Genomic DNA, 13,432 nt, shown 5'->3' with positions numbered 1-13,432 from the left:
TTCGCACTTTTTGGCAGAAGTTCGCGAACGGGTTCGCGAACTTTTTTTGTGAGGTTCGCTACATCTCTACTAGTTACCTCAGTGGTATATCTATTAAAATGCTTGTGTGGCAAGGCATACATAGGACAGACCTTGAAACGGGTTAAACTATAAATACAAGAGCATAAAGAAGACACATTATTTTAAAATCAATACTTAAACAGATACATCAGTTGCATTAGACTTTGCTACTCAATGACACACTGCAGCACAATTGAAATGGTGTGTGTTACATGTAATTAAGCCACCAAAAAGCGGTGGAGGTATTACTTCAATGCAAGGGTCAATAGGTAAAGAGACTTGATGCACTGACTAATACATAACAGTCGAAAATTCTAAATGATGCTTGGAGCTTAGAACCATTCCATTAAATAACAGCTTCTTATTTATTTTCAGGTAGCTCAAAGGAACTGGCTCAGTCTATCTGCAGTTAAAGTATTTCAGTAAAGATAAAGTTAAAATGGCAGGCCCAGAATTAGAATTTAGATAATATAAAAGTACTGGTATACTGAAATTAAGAATATGAAATTATATGTACAATATATTATGTGTGCACAAGCAAATGTGCAGTTCCAGCCTTTCAAGTTCTTTTTGATGGACATTTGAATTATCCAGTCGAGAGTGGGTAGAGGGAACTAAAGGATTTTAAATACCTGTACAATGATTCTATATGTGTGCTTAATAAAGGGTGGTTGTGTCCAAAATATGTCACAGCACAAGAATACATGAAGTAAGCGGTATAATTTTGTGCATTAATGTGCTACTTCCAGTTTTTAAATATCTCTATATACATTGCTATTGGTGGAAGTAAATATAGAAGTGTAATAAACAATTAATACTGGTTATAAGACACATAAGGTGCATCAGTGTACAATAAATAACATCTTATACAAAGTTATTACAATCATACAAATACAAATCTCTTTTGATGGATCAATCCTCCAAACATAAGACAAATACCAGAATGTTAACTTTTACTAAATTTACTAGATATAAATGTTAGTCACCATTTGCCACATCAACTAGCTGGTATGTAAAAATGGGTGTTTAACTGGTGATGGGAAATTTGCTAAAGTACAGTAAATGGCCCCATCTGATATTTTCTATAAGTTAATATGACTTTACTTGATTCCTGTGAAAAAAACACACAAAAAAACATCATTGCATACTACAAAACTGTATAAATCACAAAAATAGATTGTATATTACAATATTCCCATAATTAAAATGACAAATACAGTGCCAAATAGATGAATTCCATTATTCTACATGAAGAAGAAGAAGTTTATAATCATACTGTCATAAATTATATAATCAGTTAATAAGCGTATTCCTTTTTTACCCCTGCAAGTAATCCTCATTATGCAACATACACAGTTGGTGTTGATCAAAAAGAATAATAGGAAAAGATGGACATCCAAGCTCTCTTTATAAACGTTATTGTGATACATTCAAATACTGAACCCAAGGCGGTGTAAATAGCAATGTTTACTATCTTGAAAGGGTAGCTGGTGTACCCCCTACAAGATGGGAAAACTTGTGCGTTCAGCAGTCCATGACAAACACATGTTGAGAGAGACAAGTGTGAACCGGAACATTGCTTGCCTGATGGACATCTCCAGCTAAAAGCATTTGTGAATACAAGTCTGCATCTGTCACACTTGATAGGAGATAATCAGAAGCCAGTTAGAATATATGGCAGCCATTATTCTCCAGTCTGACTCTTTAGCGTTTCTGAAGTACAGGCCTATGTAACAAAATATTTATTTTAATGTTCATTTGAATAAATCAAGCAAATTACATTATGTAGAATCCATATTGTGGATTCTTGTTCTTATTTGTCTTGACATACTTAGCTGGTTATTATTCTTGTACAATCATGGCTACACAATTCCTTTCCATTTTTTGAACATGCCCCACATAATTTGTTGCATAAAAGCAGTGCTTTTATACATTATTACTTTTATTTGGTACTTTATCACAGGTTAGGGTTCATTGTAGAATTTAGAACTGACTTTTTTTGAAGCAACTGTAGGTAGTGTATATGCAACACTCTGAATAAAGCAGTTATTTCAGGGAGAATGTGAAAGTAAAAAAAAACAAAAACCTTTCTTGTCTGTAAACTTGCATTTTTTGAAAAGGAAACACACAGCCATCAGTAAATGCTGATGCTGGATGGCAGGAATTGCTTAAAAAGTGAGCTTAAGCAATTGATCACAACCCAACCTAATCAACATCTGTTGTAAATGACTTGCAAGCTACTGGCATGCCAGGAGATCCTATGTTGTTGCTTGCCTTCCCAACACCCTTTATGCAGCATGCTTGCAAATTGTACTTGATTATAAATTTGTCCAGATGCAGTTTTGCTGCAATAAAGGACATGTAAACCCCCCCCAAAAAATATAATTAGTGAAAAGCATCTCTGAAACACCTGCTACTCTGGTTGTTCAAAGGTTAATATTAAGACTGTCCTTTACGAAAATTGGTGCATTAAAGACTAATTGGTGTTTCATTTGATTTAATAGGAAAAACAAATACTGAATATGAGTAGATGTCTTGTTACTACAACATAAGTGTTTTATTTACAAAATGTATCAATGAGAGGACATTAACCCTTTGCCTACCAAGCCCGTAGCTCCTACATGCTGGCAGACAACAGCTGTAACTGCCAAAGACATATCTGATATGTTCTTGGCGGTTAGAGGTATAACTGCTGCGCCAGTGACTTTTTTAACCTGGTGCAGAGGGTTAGAAGCAAAAGCTACCCAAAAGGGCTGGTATCTCAGTCCTGCAACAGGCAGGACCAATCTCCAATTAGCAGACACAATATGCATGTGTGCTGCTTGGAATGCTCCTTCCCCCCCCTCCCCCACCACCACCAATGCCACTCACTCACTTTCTGCTGAGCAGATGAACAGCTACCCTCCTGCTCCAGAAATGGTAAGTGGACCTTATGACACACTTACACACATGGACAACCTTTTTTGCTTTTTTTTATTTTGCTTATATACATACTTACTTATACACTGTTTTGTTTACCTCTTTTCTTATTTATTTTACCATTTTCTCTTTTGTTTTTACCTAAAACCAGGTTATTTGGCAGTGTCACAATTGGGTTCAGGTATTTTGACCACTTATTACACAGTAGAACTTAGAAATCTAACTTTGTTAGATTTCATGGATTTGCACAATTTTCTTACATTTTTGTAGTTTTACTCTTGGTTGCACATGGCCAAGACTTACAGTTTCAGGAAAGATTATACCATAGAGAAATGGCAGGCACTCACAGTTCCACACAGGCATGTGTAAAAATCACTGCAAACTTTATGCAAACATAAGACATAAACATAGCCTTAAGCATTTTGTGCACTTAATCATAGGCTAAACAGAAATGTCCAGATAGTGAATGGTATGAGTTTGGCAATCCTTGGTAAAGCATAAGTCAAAGTGTTGTACATGCTATATTCCTTCAGATGCAATGCAATTATTTGTAGACCAAGGTTATGGGGAATGCATAAGTATAAAGAAGAGACTAAGCATTTGTCCATTTGATAGATCTCATTATTAAAGCTAGTCACTAGGCTCTCACCTGTACCTATGTATCTGTAACCAAAACTTTTGTATCCACAGTGACAACTAAGAATTACTATGTTAAACAATATGTACCCATAGCTGGCAGCCACTTACTGTTCTCACCAACAGGTGCAGGGTCTTTGCTGAAAGAAATAGGCATCATTTATAACATTCATGAAGGTACTTGCAGTGATAAATGCTTTTAATAACCTGCACCAGCGCCATGGAACCTGCAGCTATTAGTCGCCCGCAACAAATCTCCCTTGTCACGGGCGACTAATCTCCCCGAGTTGCCATGACCCGCCATCCCACCGGCGAACATGTAAGTCGCCGGCAGGATGGCACACGCGGCGGCGCGATTTTGCGCAAATCGTTGAAAAAGACTCGTGAGTCTTTTACGGCGATTTCCCGAAATCGCTCCGCCGCGTCTGCCATCCCACCGGCGACTTACATGTTCGCCGGTGGGATGGCAGGGGAAGGCAACTCGGGGAGATTAGTCGCCCGCGAACAGGGAGTTTTGCCGCGGGCGACTAATCTCCCCGTGTGCCAGAGCCCTTAAGAAAGGGACTCTGGTTGCTGACAAAGGATGACAATAATATAATGCACAATACTTCTGCAGATTCTCTCTCTCTCTCAATCTGCTTCTCACACACATACATCCAGCATTTCACATTGAAGCCTCCAAGACCTGTGTCCCATCTGGTTGCACCTAAAGAGGGGGCATCCTGCTCACTAGGGACCTTTACTCCTTCCTTTGCAGTGACTGTATGTACCAGTGCCCAAGCTTTACTTATAGACTATCCTATATCCTACAACTAAATGATCAATTTCCTCTCTGGTACATACTTCGCCTTAGGGGCTCTACCCCTCTCTAAACACTGCTTGTTGGGAAAACAGCCTGTTATTTCTAGCTAGCCCTCACTACCTTTCCCTCCTGGAGTGAACTCACATACCTCTGCAATCACTAGCTACTCTAAGGGGCACATTTACTAATCCACGAACGTCCGAAAAGCGTCCAAATGCGTTTTTTTCGTAATGATCGGTATTTTGCGATTTTTTTCGCAAATTGTCGCGACTTTTTCATAGCCATTACGACTTGCTCGTAAATTGTCGCGACTTTTTCGTAGCCATTACTACTTGCTTGTAAATTGTCGCAACTTTTTCGTAGCCATCGTGCCGAGTACGAAAGTTTCGGATTCATTCAAGTTTCAGTATCGTGACTTTCCTTGGGCCAGGTTGGAGCTGCAGAATGCCATTGAGTCCTATGGGAGGACGCAGTTTACGAGCGCTCAACACGAAAAAGTCGCGACAATATACGAGCAAGTCATAATGGCTATGAAAAAGTTGCGACAATTTACGTGCATGTCGTAATGGCTATGAAAAAGTCACGACAATTTACGAAAAAATCGCAAAATGTTCGTTTCCAATCCGATTTTTTCCCATTCGGGATTCGTGGATTAGTAAATCAGCCCCTAAGTATAAACCACCCCAGTAGGACTGGCCACATGGTCTTACTGCTGCCTCTGATGTTCTCAGGCCAAAAGATGATGTGCCTCAGCAAGGCACTCTCTTCTATAGGCTTGTAAGTGGACTTTGCGCCACCTGGCGTAAAAAAGAATGAATGTTTCATAGCATTTTTCATTCTGTTGTGATGGAAATGTTAATTTCCTTTCTGTATTAGACACAGAAAGGGTCACACTTGGTTTCAGAAGAGATTGTTTTTTTTTTTTTACTTTAATAAATGGAAAAGAAGTTAAATGGATATTTATTCTCAGGGCTTGACAAACGTCTGCTTTAAAAGTTAATATTTATGTGACACGTTACATAAATAATTTTCTAGAGCAGGGGCCCCCCACCTTTTTTAGCCGCGATCAACATTTACAACATTTACATATAAAAACATTTGGGGGGCAACGTAAGAAAGAAAAAAAGTTCAGAGGGGGTGACCAAGAAGACATGTGATTAGTTATTTAGTAGCCCAATGTGGACTGGCAGCTCTGTGAGGCAGTACATATGGTCTTTATGCATTCAATACTAGCATTCAAATCAGAAATTTAAATATGAGCACCTATTTTGAGGCCACTGGGAGCAACATGAGTAACATGTTGCTCAAGAGTCACTGGTTTGGGCGACTGTTCTAGTCAGGTCTTATTTACATTCCTTTATTTTAATGCACCTTCTGTACCCTATAAACTAAGCATTGGGCTACATGGATTGGTGGGATTAGGGTATATTGAACTCTGTTTGTTTAGCCTATTTTTAAGTGCCTAGTACACAAAAAGCTTAAGGCTAAGATATGTCTTATGTTTGCATTAAATAAAGTTTGCTTTTCACACATGCCTGTGTGGGATCTGTGAGTGCCTGCTGTTTCTCCATGGTAGAAAGCCTTATTTCCAATTTTGGATTCATCATCATGTGCACTTTTCCAACAATATATGGTTTTATGGGATCTTTGTACTGTTAGGGGATCTTACACATAACACATAATTCACAGGCAGGGTGTTTTTTTTTTTTTAGTTTTGGCAGTCAAGAAAATACAAAGGCACTATTCAATCAAACTGTTCAGTAGACCTCTGCAATTCATATTTAGATCAATTTTCTGTGTATGTAAGAAATCTTGCTCGATAAATGTGGTAAATTGCAACATTTTAGCCAATTTTCAGAAATGTCATAAAAAAAGTTGTGTGACAGTGTATAAATGTGTAAATAAGTTTATATAAGTTACACAATGTAGGAAAGCTTTGCAGTTTGGTAGTTTGGAGTAGAAAGATATATTTTGCCATTTTAGATTTACCAGAATGTGTAATTTCCAAAAATATCTGGTTTTTAGGGGTCCACATACTTGGGGGCCTGTATGGCAGATAAATACATTAGGGGCTAATTTTGCAGCAGGCAATCATGTTACCCATGAACACTTGCATGCATTATTTTAATTCTGGGGCCTCTACATGCCATTACTTAGATAAAACTATGGGCAATGTACATCAAACTGCTCAGTAGACTCTTGGCTTTCACCTTTGGGTTGTTTCATCTTGGCACATTTGTGGAAGATAATATGATGTAAAATGGAAGCTTTTATGTGATTTTTTTAAAATTTCATCAAGGTCCCTCATTTTAGAAAAGCTTTACGATTTGGTAATTTGGAGTAGAAAGCCATTCTTGCCCATTTTGGAATTGGGACAAAATGTACTATACAAAATTTATTGTGTTCAGAGGTCAGCCTATTTTTTGCAGCTTTACCAAACATAAATACAAGTGGTGTGTTGTTGAATCAGTTGAAATGTAAGCTATAAAATTAGTATGTACACATTATCAAATCAAAGACACCAGAGCAATAACCCGCTTAGGGGGAACAGGGAGGAAGTGTAGAGACTTCTTCAGAACCCAGAGGCCAAGACAAAGGATCAGCTGTAATATTCAGGCTCGGATTTGTGGCGAGGCGACAAAGGCCTGGGCCTAGGGCGGCAGAAATGTAGGGGCGGAGCAATGGGGAAAGGACACATATAAACCTTAGCGCGTCCTCTCCCCAATGCTCCGTATGAGCTGTGATGCGCATGCGTGTTCAAGGTGGGAGGGTGGGCGGCCATAGGGAGCAGCCTCAAGGTGCCCCAATCAGAAATCCAGTCCTGGTAATATTTTTACTACCAGGCCTATGGGCTTGGCATGGATTTAGTCTCATGGCAGATAAGATATGTCCAAAGTTCTTTTGGTCAGTGATAATAGTGATAGGCTCCATAGAACCCTCCAACAGATGATGCCACTCTTTCAAGGCAAGTTTTATAGATAACAACTCATGGTTGTCAATATCATAGTTCCTTTCAGCAGTAGACAATTTATGTGGGAAGAAGGCACAAGGCCGTTAAAACCCAGATAGCTGACACAGGATAGCACCTAGTTTGTGGTGTTCACGTACAGAGAAAAAGGACAGGAGTTACCAGAGTGGATCAAAACAGGAGCAGAGCTGAATGAAATCTTTAATACCTCAGATGCTTTTTTTGCCTTCAGGTGACCAAGAAAATTTAGAATCTTTTCAGTTGAGACCAGTGATAGATTTGTGAAAATACCTTAGTAAATCTTCTGTAAGTTGGAAGGCCAAAAAATGCTGGACAGCTTTCAACTCTGCAGGAGTGGACCAGTTGAAAACAGATACTTTGGCAGAAGCTAGAAGTGGAAATAACCTAAAACTGGTTGTGTTTGTAGAATTCACACTTCTGCAGTTTGGCAAGTTATTCATACAAGTATAATCTCTCTCTCTCTCAGATGCTGTAAAACAAGTTTGACTTTAAAGATATATTCAGGCAGAAAGGAGGAAAACACCAGGATGTCATCTAAGTAGTAGACCACTACGCAGGGATGAAGCAGATCAGGAAAGATGTCATTGATGAAGTCCTGAAAATCTAATGGAGCATTACATAAACCAAAAGGTATGAAAAGGTATTCATAATGACCATCCCTGGTATTAAATGTTGTATTCCATTCATCTCCTTGACAAATATGAATGAAGTTGTCAGCCATCCAGGTCTAATTTGGAGAAAATTCTGACTCCCTTCAGTCTATAAAATAATTTGAGGAATCAAAGGAAGGGGATAACAGTTTTTGACAGTAATTTAATTCAGACTACAATAGTCAATTAATGGTTAAATTCTGCCATCCTTTTTTTGGACAAAGAAAAACTCAGCACCAGCAGTGGGGAGTATATTTCCTAATAAAAAATTTGCCAAGATTTTCTTTCATAGCCTCTATGGAATAGAAAAAGGATAGGTTCTACCACTGGAAGGAACAGTTACAAGAATAAGGTCAATAGAACAGTCATATGACCTATGGGGAGGCAGAACCTCTGTTTCTTCTTAAAGACATCCACAAAGTCCTTGTAAAGCTGGCCATACACACACCGATAATACCGTACGAAACCTCATTTCGTACAATATTCGGTACGTGTATGGCAAGTCGGTGAGGTGACCGATATCGCAGGAGGCTGCTGATATTGGTCGACTCACCAATCGGGCGTGTTAGAAGATTTTGATCGGGCGCCATTGAAGGCACCCAAGCGAAAACTATGTTCAGGGCTGAATCGGCAGAAGGAGGTAGGAATCCTATTGTTTTTACCTCCGTATCTGATGATTCAGCCCTGAACGTCAGTGAAGGGTTGGAAAGATCGAAAATCGCTATGTGTGTTGCCAGCTTAACACTTAGGCAGATTGGTGAAATCTTGGGCAACAGAGAAGAACAGTACAGAGAGACAATTGAAACAGCAGGATGTACAGTACCAAGTGAAGAGCTGCTGCCTCAACCGAGCAAGCCCAAGGAGCTAGGATAGGAGTGACAGGACATTTTATGACAAATAAGACATTTCTTCAAAGTAAAGCCATACGACTTGGTCTGACAAGTCTGACATCCACCGCTTGTGCGAAAAGAAGTAATTTAAGGGGTATAGAAGGAAAGCCACAGAATTCAGTAAGGGCAAATTCAATGAAGTTACAAGTTGTACTGGAATCCAGAAGGGCTTGATATGAAAATGATTTAGAGATAAACAACAGGGAACAAAGATTGTGTAATGTAAATTATCTGGGAGTATAGAAGTTTCACTTAGGAGAGACTCCCCTCCTCATACCTAGGCTGGAGCATTTCCTTGCAGCTTCTCTTCTTGCTAAGGTCTAATTGGGCAATTGTTAACCAGATGACCACTCTGACCACAATACATGCACAAACCATGCCACATACTTAAAGAGTTACCAACACCAGAAATGAAACCTGTTTTTACATCTATCATAACATTGTCTTTTCATGCTATTTATAAATTTGCATTTAATGTACTGTATGTACCTGATGCTTTTACATTACCTATCTGATATTCCAAGCTCCTCTATAAGGGGGCTGCCATATTTGTGCCGAAGGAGTCTGTTAGCATTAGAAGCTATAACTGACAGGTTAAGAAGGGACAGTCAGGTTGGCAAAACAGCCAGGTTTAGGAACTTGAAGTAAGAGTTACTTACAAAAGCAGCCCTATCAGCAGAAAATCAACATGACCTATAGGTAACTTTTCATGTACATTAAGATTTTGAAGAAGTTTTTTTAGTGTTAGTATCAATTTAATTAAACCTAAGCACCCTGGACATTAAACTGTTAAGTAGGTCCATGGTATTCATATTTGGGATTTATATATATTTATATTTATTTTTGTTTTTATCTTATAAACATTTAGAAGCTTGTATCCTGTATAGAAATGAAATTACACAGAAATTCTACATTTTAAAAGCTCAGGTTGCACTAAAACAATATATAGTACCCCCAGAAAAAACCTCTCAAGTAAGAGAGCGCAAAATGTTACAAAATTGTCTGGCAATAAAAGTGACCAATTTGGCTGGCAGTGAAAGTTTTTTTATGCTTTGTGTGTTAGAGGTCAACTTTTTATTTAGCACTGCTTTGCAATATAAAAAAAACAAGCAACATGGATCAAAGATAAGACTAGAAACAAATACATTCTAAGATTCTGGTGCATTGACCTTTTTATGTAAGCACTGTAGATTCTGCCTTAAAATAAACATGTGCATTAATATCACATGTCTCTGTGTGCATACATTTGCCAGAATTATCAGTACCATAATGTAATGTAAAGGCAATAGGTTATAAACATTTAGTCCAGCAACAATAGGATATATTTCAGTTGTTTTAGTGAAAGCAACATTAGAATGCAGATTCTAATCTGTCAGAATTCCAGATGTGCCTCTGTAGCCTGCCCATAATAAGCACTGATTTCTGCACATCACAGCTGGTCCATGGAAATGGGCCATATTGCAGGCCATCTGCTCAGAGAGTTCACAGTGGTGCATCTCTCCTTGATTGTGGACCATTTTATTGAATGCTATAAATATTGAAATTCAGAGGCATGAAACAGCAGATTTTTTAATGTTACTTAGAGAGACGTTTAAGCCACAACCTTTGGCAGTAGCTTAGACTGTTAGAGTCTTAGTAAAACGTGCACCGTTTTGTCCAGACTTTTCTAGAGATTTCATGGCTCTCTAATCCTAGTAAAATGAAGTACAGATCCTTTGGGAACATATTAAGTGTGAATGTCACCCTGCATGCACTGTGCATAAGGGATAAGCTGTGAGCTGTGTTAACCATATGTTAATGTTTTTACACTCAGAATAGATTAGATTTGGGACCTATAAAATTTCATAACTCCAAATAATAGGCTTGCTATTATAAAACGCAAGTTTTTCCTTTTAATAATTTTTCTTAAGCCTGTACAGTCTCCCTGTTGAAATGACAACACTGCAGCATGTTACTAAATGTAATTGCATCACATTTATATTTTATAAGTGAATACATGCTCATTTTTTTCTAGCGTGTAAACAACCCCATTAGCTATAAACTCTTGTTAGAGTTATATTTTCCTTTAAAACAGCAAGGCACTAGTGCTTACATATTTACTGGTTGGAGACAAGCTGTCTATATAAAGTCTGATATTAGCTGCTGACTCGACCCTTCCAGACCTAGTTAGTAGATTATTTTACTGTGTATTGGGCAAAATTAATTACCTGTCCAACCAATATCTGGCTGGCTTTGTGATGCCTATAGGGCAGGTTTGAAAATGGGTCTACATAGGCAGACCCATTAAAAAATAAACTTTTTAAAGGGATTCTCTCATTATTGAAAAATTTTTGCCATTTCTCAAAAATGTCATCAGTTTCACTTCACTTTGGTGAAGTGAAATGGGACAGATTCGCTCATCACTACATATCACCCCTGAAGTGCCTCTTAACCAGTGTAAACAACCCCAGCTTGGCTGGGAAACTAATAATACGCCTTGGCTGGGGACCTGGGAAACTAATAATACGCCTAGTCCCATGTCAAATTCAAAAATTAAATATTAAAAAATAAGTTTGCTCTTTTGAAAAACAGATTTCAATACCCGATTTTGTTGAAGAAGCTCTATTAACTAATACATTTTGTAAAAAACTGGTTTTCTTGCGACAGAATCAGTGCTGTCAACTTTTGTGAACTGCCGCCTGGGGGAATCCGCGCCGCATGCCAACACGCTACCAAAATGCGGCACTGGTACCTGGAAGTGGGGTCACGTGCAAATACCCCACTGAAGCCAAAAAATCACTACCTGCTATCGCTCATAATTTTTGCCGCAAAGTATGGAGGATTGCAGAAAAATCGGGAAAAAAAAGAAGCCAAAAGTTGGTAACTCCTGAAAAAATCAGGGGGTTGACAGCTCTGCAGAATCCATTTAAGCCTGTTTAAAACTAGTTGCACCAGGTGTTCCTTGTACTTAATGCCTGCAAAGTGTTAAGTACAGGGTTCCCTTGCATCAGATATGCCATCAAAGGTACAGCTGCAAGGATTTTGTACTGCACATCATAGAAAATGGTACATGAATAGTGCTCTGAAAGGTACAACCTAGTGCCCTGAGAGGTACAAATGTTCCCTTTGTGCCCCTAACTCTTCAGCGCTCTCTGATGAGTTATTGCATAGAAGACCATGAAAACCTGTTTTAGTTGAAAAAGTTATAACTGAATTTTTTATGAAATGTAATAGCTTGCCGTTTACTTTTGCATTTAAAACACACCTTATTAATGCAGCAGAGTTTATACTGTAAATTGAACTTGGCAGTTATGTTTTAGGAAGATTTGTCTATTTTGTAAATAAAAGTATCTACATGCAGTATGACTTAAAAAGAAAAATATATTTGCACCCATGAAAGTAATATTCCTCTATTAAATTACTGTCATTGTTTTAACAGTTCCCTGGATTATCAATCAGCTGACTTATTGGAGGTGGCAGGTTAATCAAAGCGACAAACTGAAATCATTTGTACCAGATTATCTGTCTTTCCAAACTCTGACAGATGCTAAGTCCAGCTGGTACAAAAAGTTTATAGGCGAGCTGAATCTGGGGTCTTCACACACTCCACAATGTTGGCTACCAATTCTTGTTTTAATGAGTCACGAATTGCCTGTTTATCTTCTGTTCCCTGCTGTTTCTGCATTTTCTCTTCCAGAACAATCCCAGAAACACATGCTGCTACAGACGCTGTTGCAACTTGTATAGAAATTTGAGCCAAATCATTATAAAGAACTTTTTTTCCTGTACTATAAAAAACAATAAAACTATACACTGTATGACAAATCAAATTTTCAGATGTTCCATACAATATAATCAATATGGCCTCACAGGAAAAGTTGGAGGCATCTGATACCTTAACATCTCTATAAAATTATACTGTAATTGTTGAGTTTTTTGTTCATGTTCTGGCTCTGCCAAACACTTTGGTTAATGATGTTACATTATGACAACACATGGCTTGCGTGGTCTGTTCAGAACTTTATTGAACCTATTCATGTTTTTAAAGTTTTAAGTTGTTATATGCACTACTTTCATACACAGAAAAGTCTCCAGCTTGCTGAAAGATGTGACATACAACCACAAATTATTTTTAAAAAGGTATATAACATCTATTTAACTGTATATTCAAATGCATGAAAAAATAATTACATTACATTACATTAAAAATAAGATATTTAGGGCAAAGTAGGTTTTAAGCAGTGTTTTAGAACCTGACTCTAGCTTTTCCCACAGGTTAGTGTAATATAATACAGGTATGTGACCTATTATCCAGAATACTTGGGACCTGGGGAATGCCGGATATGGTGTCTTTCCGTAATTCAGATCTCCTATCTTAAGTCTGCTAAAAAAATATTTAAACAGTAATTAAACACAGTAAGATTGTTTTGGCTCCAATAAGGATTAATTATATCTTAGCTGAGATCAAGTACAAGGTACTGTTTTATTATTACAGAGAAAAAGGAAA

General features: G+C 37.9%; 1 long non-coding RNA gene across 1 annotated transcript; it reads left to right on the top strand.

Annotated features, from left to right (window-relative positions):
• The first annotated feature begins 2,766 nt into the window (after window positions 1-2,766).
• On the top strand, window positions 2,767-12,750 carry LOC105946457. Its single transcript, XR_001169845.3, has 3 exons — window positions 2,767-2,979; window positions 7,873-8,036; window positions 12,365-12,750. It is a non-coding gene; the product is annotated as an uncharacterized LOC105946457 (long non-coding RNA).
• Window positions 12,751-13,432: the final 682 nt, after the last annotated feature.

This window comes from Xenopus tropicalis, chromosome 5 (assembly GCF_000004195.4).
Source record: "Xenopus tropicalis strain Nigerian chromosome 5, UCB_Xtro_10.0, whole genome shotgun sequence".
Taxonomy (NCBI): domain Eukaryota; kingdom Metazoa; phylum Chordata; class Amphibia; order Anura; family Pipidae; genus Xenopus; species Xenopus tropicalis.
Note: the sequence above shows the minus strand (reverse complement) of the source record. Positions and strands in the feature narration are given on the sequence as shown.